This window comes from Tachyglossus aculeatus, chromosome X1 (assembly GCF_015852505.1).
Source record: "Tachyglossus aculeatus isolate mTacAcu1 chromosome X1, mTacAcu1.pri, whole genome shotgun sequence".
Taxonomy (NCBI): Eukaryota; Metazoa; Chordata; class Mammalia; order Monotremata; family Tachyglossidae; genus Tachyglossus; species Tachyglossus aculeatus.
The window spans coordinates 79470027-79477628 of record NC_052101.1 but is presented as its reverse complement, the minus strand read 5'-3'; the positions used below and the strand labels follow the sequence as shown (position 1 = coordinate 79477628).

At 45.1% G+C, this 7602-nt stretch overlaps 1 non-coding gene across 1 annotated transcript; it reads left to right on the top strand.

Annotated features, from left to right (window-relative positions):
• Window positions 1-6472: 6472 nt before the first annotated feature.
• On the top strand, window positions 6473-6610 carry LOC119920137. Its single transcript, XR_005447902.1, has one exon. It is a non-coding gene; the product is annotated as a small nucleolar RNA SNORA7 (small nucleolar RNA).
• The last annotated feature ends 992 nt before the right edge of the window (window positions 6611-7602 follow it).

Genomic DNA, 7602 nt, shown 5'->3' with positions numbered 1-7602 from the left:
CCCACAGTGGTCTTTTCAACCACCAACACCACAGAAAAACTTGACTTTCAGTGGTGTCATCTTTCAGTATGAAAGACAATGCTCTCTTGCTCGCTCGCTCTCACTCTCTTCCCATACTTGTGCACACCCAGTTACCAACAGCTCTTGATAAGTCTGTACCTGCAGCTAGATTCAGGTTGAAGAGAGATTGATTAAGCCTCAGCTTTACAATATATATTAGTTTTATGTTTAATCAATCTGGCTGGGCATTTGGCATTCCCCCCATCTCAGCAGCGAGCCTGCGGGGTGCAGGAGTGTTTAGCCATAACCCATATGCTCTCCATGCCTTTTGGGGGGCGGGGGGGGGGGGGGTGATTAAATCACAGAGTCATGGATGGTGGCAGCAATCTACTGGGACATTCTTGGGGCATCTTAGTTAGAAGACCCCAAGAGTGTCCCTGCCACGGCTGTAGGAAACTTGATAGTAGGATCCTGGTGTTAATACTGGGTGTCCATGGTCAAGAAGTGATGTGATACAGATGTGACAAATTCATGGTTGATGGGTCACACAAGGCCTTCTGTAAAGTTGTCTGTGCCCTGAAGAACAGCTGGTGCATCAGGGAAGTGGGAGGAAAGAGATGCAGTGGAGCACAAAAAATCCTGTTTTTTCTCCTACTTAGACTGTGAGCCCCATGTGGGACAAGGACTGTATCCTACCTGCCTACCTGGTATCTACCCAAGTGCTTAGTAAAGTGCTTGCCACATAGTAAGATCTTAACAAATACCACAATTATCCATCCCTTGCTTTTGCTAGCGGCCCTGCTCCTTGGTCCCGTTCTTGGTAGAAGGGGTTACCCTGATACCACTCCTACCTTCCTCAACTTCCTGGAACTTGGGGAGGTGCTCTGCATGCGGTCCCCCTGTGCTTTACATCCCCTAGAGCACTCTCAGCAATAGCAACAGAAAGAGGGGACAGACTTGGCTGTGCTCTCTCCTGCTTCTGCTGTCACTGTCTGAGGAAAAGGTCACCTGGGTGAGTGTGTGCTTTTTTGTGTGTGAGACAGAGTGTGTATGTATGTGATGTGTCTGTCTGTGTGCCTGGTTCTCTCTGTTTTTTTAACTGCATCTTTTACTGTTTTTCTCTGTGTCAGGCAGCTCAGTTTCAGCTCAGCCTCGGAAATAACCACTTGTCTATACCCCCAGGGGTTGCGACGATTTCTACCTGCATGGCTTAGTAGACAGAGCACAGGCCTGAGAGTCAGAAGAACCTTGGTCCAAATCCCAGCTCTGCCACATGTCTGCTGTGTGACCTTGGCAAGTCACTTCATTTCTCTGGGCCTCAATTACCTCATTAAGAGATTAAGACTGGGAGCCCCATGTGGAACAGGGACTGTGTCCAACCTGATTAATGTGTTTCTACCCCAGTGCTTGGCACATAGTAAGCACTTAACAAGTATTATTATTATTATTATTATTATTCCAGGTGAGTAAAAAAGAGGCCTGATGTCAATTATCTACTACTAGGGCTATCTCCATTGGGGGAGGATGGGTTAGGAAGAAATGGGAGGGAACAGGTAACTATTAGAAAGACTCCCAACCTTCTTGCTGGTTTTTGGGGTCCAGATATAACACCCTCCAAATTTGGCAAGGGAGAAGATGCTCAGAATGGACCATTAAACTCAAATCCTGCATCCTTTTTGGGCAAGATGGTGGTGGACTGTAAGCCACCTCGAGTTAATGGCTGTAAACTGACAGTGACACTGTCTGCATTCCAGATCAATAACTTGGTTGTTATAACAGTAGTCACCATTTAAAGATGGGGCCTGCTGTCAGTTTAGGTCCAGGAAAAGTCTGACTATGACAAGAAGACTATGGAATGTAGAGTTACCCATAAGGCCCCTGCACGGCTATACAACCTGGTAATTACCTGGCAGGAAGCCAGAGGAAGGGAAGTAGACCTTAGCAGAGGGCCCAAATGATGTCTGACATGCCATCCGTCAGGCAGCATGGTAATCAGCTGTTCTCTGCATTTGCTCAGCATGAGTGAGGAAGCCACATTCCACCCTGCAATGACAATGGGGAAGAAAAGGAGGGAATTTCTTCTTCTTCCAAATGTTCCCTTCATAACTGCTAGAGTCCTGCTGACTTGCAACAGCACATTTGTCCTCTGCTCCATCCACCAGTCAATCAATTCATCCCCTTGTAAACCTCTTAACGGACCCAAAATCTGGAGCCTGGCCCAACCCACCTTCTATCCCTGCCTTAGCTGGTCTGGACTGCGTACTGGCCCCATATATTGGAGTTTGAGCACCAAGCTACACCAGAATATCTTGCATTTGTGGAGCGCTTTTAGGTCTCCAAAGTGCTCTCACATCAGTTACCTCATTTTATCCTTCCAACATTTCAGTGAGGTACAGAGAAAATGAGCCTGGGGCCTGGGAGCAAGACTTGGCCTGTGCAAGGAGATAACAGTTCCTTGCATTTCCAGAAAGTAGCAATATCTGTGTCAACCCAATGCTCTCCATAGTTCTTTTCATTTCAATGCCTTTCTGTGCTTTCTCTACTTGCACTCATTTACCCAATAGTGAAACCCATACTGGAACTGCTAGGTCCAGTAATGGAAAGAAAAAATGGGGACTAGGGAAATCAACAGTCAAAATCATGCCTTGAGTGCAGAAATGTCCTGTGTGGTCCTGTTTTCAACTGGAATTGGGAAGAGAGGGGACTGCTGGGAAGGAATCTGGAATGAAGTGACAAGGTTCCTCCAGTGGGGTACCATAGTTCAAAACAACCCTTTATCTTGGGAAACACTCCTATCCTCTCGGTGAATTTCTTCTTAAAGAAATGCTATATACATAGCTTCCCAGATCTTTCTGTCCGTGCCCTCCACCAGAATGAAATAGATTAGAGATTCTGGACTATCAAACTAAACAGACTTGCAAAAGCTTTAACGCTCTGTCCCCGGCCCTTAGACTTTTATTTGTGAGTCGGCAATATTTGGATTTTTGCTTGTTGTTTCTGCCCAAAGCACAGTGCAAAACTTAATTTTGCATTTCCTCTTCCAAAACATATTAAACTGGAAGATAAAATGAAATGTCACAATTTTCAGAAAATCTTCCTTGCCATTTTAGTGAGGTTGTTGATATAGTTTTCCAGGAGGCTAAAAAGGAGGAAATAAATACTTTCTCTGCCAATTAGTTGAAAGAGCATGGACTGCCATTATAGTGACTTTAGACATGTAGCTCCAAGCCAGTTTGAATTTATTTGCAATTTGTATTGTTCAAAAATATAATTAATAAAGCTAATAGTCTCCAATCATCTCATAAACAAAAAAAGGAAAAGGGAAAAAACAGTCTAATTTATAGATAAGAGGAGAGAAGAGAAAATATAAGGAATGGAAAGGAGGAGAGGAAATGGTAGGAAAAATTAAGTGAATGAGAGAGTGAGCAGAAGAAAGAGACAGCTGATGGAAGAAGGAAAGGGAAGAGAAAAACAGGAAACAAATTTCCTAATTCATTCATTCAGTAGTATTTATTGAGTGCTACTGTGTGCAGAGCACTGTACTAATGCTTGGGAGAATACACAGACACATTCCCTGCCCACAATGACCTTACAGTCTGGAGGGGGAGACAGACATTAATATAAAAAACAAGGCCTCCTAAATGAGGCCTTGTTTGATTCTAAATGCTGCTCACTCTAATGCCACTGACCATGCTAACTCAGAGCAAATAGCAGATACAAGGATGTTGGAGGATTTTAAACTGGGATCAGGAGTTCTGCTTAGCCAAACCAATTGAGGGTAGTTCTTTGTCCATTCTTCTCTCCAGCTGTCATATATGTCATCATTTCCCATCATACCTCCTACCTCAGCCCACCTCGCCACATCTCAAAGCCTGTCCCAAAGCCTGCCCAGCATAGCTCCCTAAGTGGCAGGTGGAGAAAGACATTTTCAAAGGCAATTTCAAAAGTCCTTTCCCTGGTGGAATTGTCTAATGTACTTACAGCTAATGGCTGCAAATTATGTAGAAATTACAGGCCACTACTACAATAAAGCAGTCTGCTGACAGCAAGCATTACCCCAGACATGCCTCTGCACGTTATCCATGATGCCAAGAACATAATTACTCATCCACTCCCTAATTTCCACCCAATGCACCCTCACTGCAGAAACCTGGGAAGCATCCCATCCAACCAGAATCAGAAGATCCCTAAATATGGGGTGCCCTTTCCTCCCTCCATGAAGAGGTCACCTTAAGAGTTTCATCATCTGGCTATTGTACTCTCCCAAGCATTTAGTACGGTGCTCTACACACAGTGAGCACTCAGTAAATATGATTGATTGATTGATTGAGGCACAGAAGAGAGGCCATTAGGAATCAAAATAATTGGTCTAGGTGTCAGGAGGTTTGATATGGTTGATTTACTGGGGGGAAGGTCTCTTCCCTTTGTACATTCCCTAGAACCCTTTGTACCCTCTAGTCACCCCACCCTCAGCCGCACAGCGCTTATGTCCATATCTGTGACTTATTTTAATATCTTTCTCCCCCTCTAGACTGTAAGCTCTTTTTGGGCAGGGAACAAGTCTACCAATTCTGTTATACTGTACTCTCCCATGAGCTTAGTACAGTGCACTGCACACAGTAAGTGCTCAATAAATATGATGGATTGAATGATTGATTGATTGATTGATAGAACCTTCCAGGCCTCCTTCCCGGTAGCACAAGACCCAGTGACATTGAAGCAGGCACAGGATTCACTTGAGGTCATACCTAGACCCTGGAGAAGCCCAGTGAAGTTGGAGAAGATGACCTATCGAAATGTAGACTCCCCTTTTTAGATACCTTGTTGGCCCGAAGCAGCAACCAAGAAGTCAGAAAGAGTGTATGGGAGGCATTTGACATCCTAACAGAGCTTTTATTCATCTGCATCCTCTGTGAATTCAGTGTTCATTAAAACACTGAACTAGGTCTTTATTTGCTTTGCATCTGGGTGCAATTATGTTTCCTTCTCATGTGAACCTCCCCCGGCTCAAGAATTAGCCCATGATAAAAGCTTTTAACATCCAGCAGGCTGATTGGCTGCAGTGTGCATTGCTGAAATTTTCCTCTGGCTTCTCTGCCTCCTACCTCCAGCAGCAGCAGCAGTAGTAGTAGTTATTAAGTGCTTACTGTGTGCAAGGCACTATACTAAGTGCTGGGAGAGAATACACCGGTGGGAATTAGACATGTTCCCTATCCCTCCATGAGAGCTCTCAACCTAAGAATATAAGTGGGGGGCTTGGCCTAAGCATCGCACCAGCCACAGTGGAGGGGAGGCATTGAGGTCTACTGAAAAGAACAAAGGAGGCTCGGGGCCTAGTTGCAGCCCTGCCACTGGCATGCCTTGCAATCGTGGGCAGGTCACTTAACCTCTCTGGGCCTCCATTTCCACATCTGGAAAATGGGGCTAAGATACCTGTTCTTCCTCTTCCTTTTAAATTGTGAGCCCAGTGTGAGACAGGAGCTGTGTCTGATTTGATTATCTTGCTCCAGCTCTTTGCATGGTGCTTGGCACAGAGCAAGTGCTTAATAAATATTGTAACTAGTGATTACATAATAATAATAATGATGGCATTTGTTAAGCGCTCGCTATGTGCAAAGCACTGTTCTAAGCACTGGGGAGGATACAAGGTGATCAGATTGTCCCACATGGGGCTCACATCCCCATTTTACAGATGAGGTAACTGAGGCACAGAGAAGTTAAGTGACTTGCCCAAAGTCACACAGTGGACAATTGGCGGAGCTGGGATTTGAACCCATGACCTCTGATTCCAAAGCCCGGGCTCTTTCCATTGAGCAACGCTGGAGTTATTCTGAGGCACTACCATCCCCCCAACCTGTTCCCTTCCCAGGCAAGTCATGAAATTAAAGGGGCCAGGGACAAGACTCCCATTTCTTTCAAGATGGAGGCTGTGGCATGGACATTAATGGAAGCTTCTGACTTGGCTAGTTTTGGCTTGAGCTGTGCCTCAGGCAGGGAAGGGAATAGCCAACCAATCAATCCATTGTATTTCTTGAGCACTTACTGTGTGCAGAGCACTGTACTAAGCACTTGGGAGAGTACAAAATAATAGAATTGGTAGACACATTCCCTGCCCACAATGAGCTTACGATCTAGAGGGGGATATAGATGTTAAAAATAAATGAATAAATGACAGAGATGCACATAAGTAAGCTCGTTGTGGGCAGGAAATGTATCTTATTGGTACATTGTACTCTCCCAAGCGCTTAGTACAGTTCTCTGCACACAGTAAGAGCTCAATAAATATGACTGACTGAATGAATGAAAGAATAAGTGCTGTGGGGTTGAGGGCGGGGCTAATTAAGGGTGCAAATCCAAATGCAAAGGTGACAAAGAAGGGAGTGGAAGAGAAGGAAGGGAGGGCTTGGTCCGGGAAAGCCTCTTGGGAGAGATGTGCTTTCAGTTAGGCTTTGAAGATGGAGAGAGTCTTAGGGCCCTCTCAGGGTCACACCTGGAGAGTTTCCAGTACACTACCAGTCTCAACTACAGGAGGGAGAGTCAAGCAGAGGCATACCCATTCCATTCCTACCTTGGGTAATGGCTAGAGAATGGAAAGCAATCTGCTACAAGTCAAAACTCACCTGTGCTGGGCAGCAGTGGTATGGGAGAGAGTCATTCATTCATTCAATCGTATTTATTGAGCGCTTACTGTGTGCAGAGCACTGTACTAAATGCTTGGAAAGTACAATTCGGCAACGGAGACAATCCATACCCAACAATGGGCTCAAGGGTGGACACTCAAGTATACTGCGTGGAAGAAGGCAATGGTAAACCACTTCCGTATTTTTTAAAAGAAAACACTATGGATATACTACCAGAATGATTGCAGATGGAGGTGGGGCATTCTGGGAGAGATGTGTCCATGGTGTCGCTATGGATCGGAGACAACTCGACATCATAAGACAAGACAAGAGGCTTAAGGTAAGCCTGACCAACTTCCCTGGAAACTTTGTCTCCCTTTGGGAACCCAAATAGCCCCAAATACATCAGCTCCTTCCTCCTCTTCCTGCTTTCCAAACCTCCAGCTACGGAAGACTCAGCTCGAAACCAGAACAGTGGAATCTCACACAGACTTTCACAAGAAAATCTTTTTGGCTTCAGTTTAGAGGCTCGACAGTGAATACTTTCCTTCAGACAGCCCATTTGCACAGAGTTCTCCATGACACCGGCTTGATTCAACACATCTCTCCAATATAGATGCTCCACTTCAATTCTTTAACAAAGACTCGAAGAAACAGCAAGATGAGAAGAAGCTGATAGTCCTTTATCCCTTCTTAATTTGTTAGGGTGCACTGCAACAGCATAACCACCCACTCTAATAGTAGCAGACAGGACCAGTTTCAGGGATGGGTGAAGACAAATTAACCAATTCAAAAATAAACAAGAAAAGAAAAAAATGCAGACTACAAAATGGCTTAGTCCTTTGACTCTTCACAGCTCCAGGCAGGGCCATTCATGACCAACTGCCACATCCTCCTCATTGCTCTTAAACTTCAGCGGGAGTGGAGCTCATCTGCTGCAGTTTCCGGGTGGAAAGGGGTGGGGGAGGTGGCTCTGACCCTC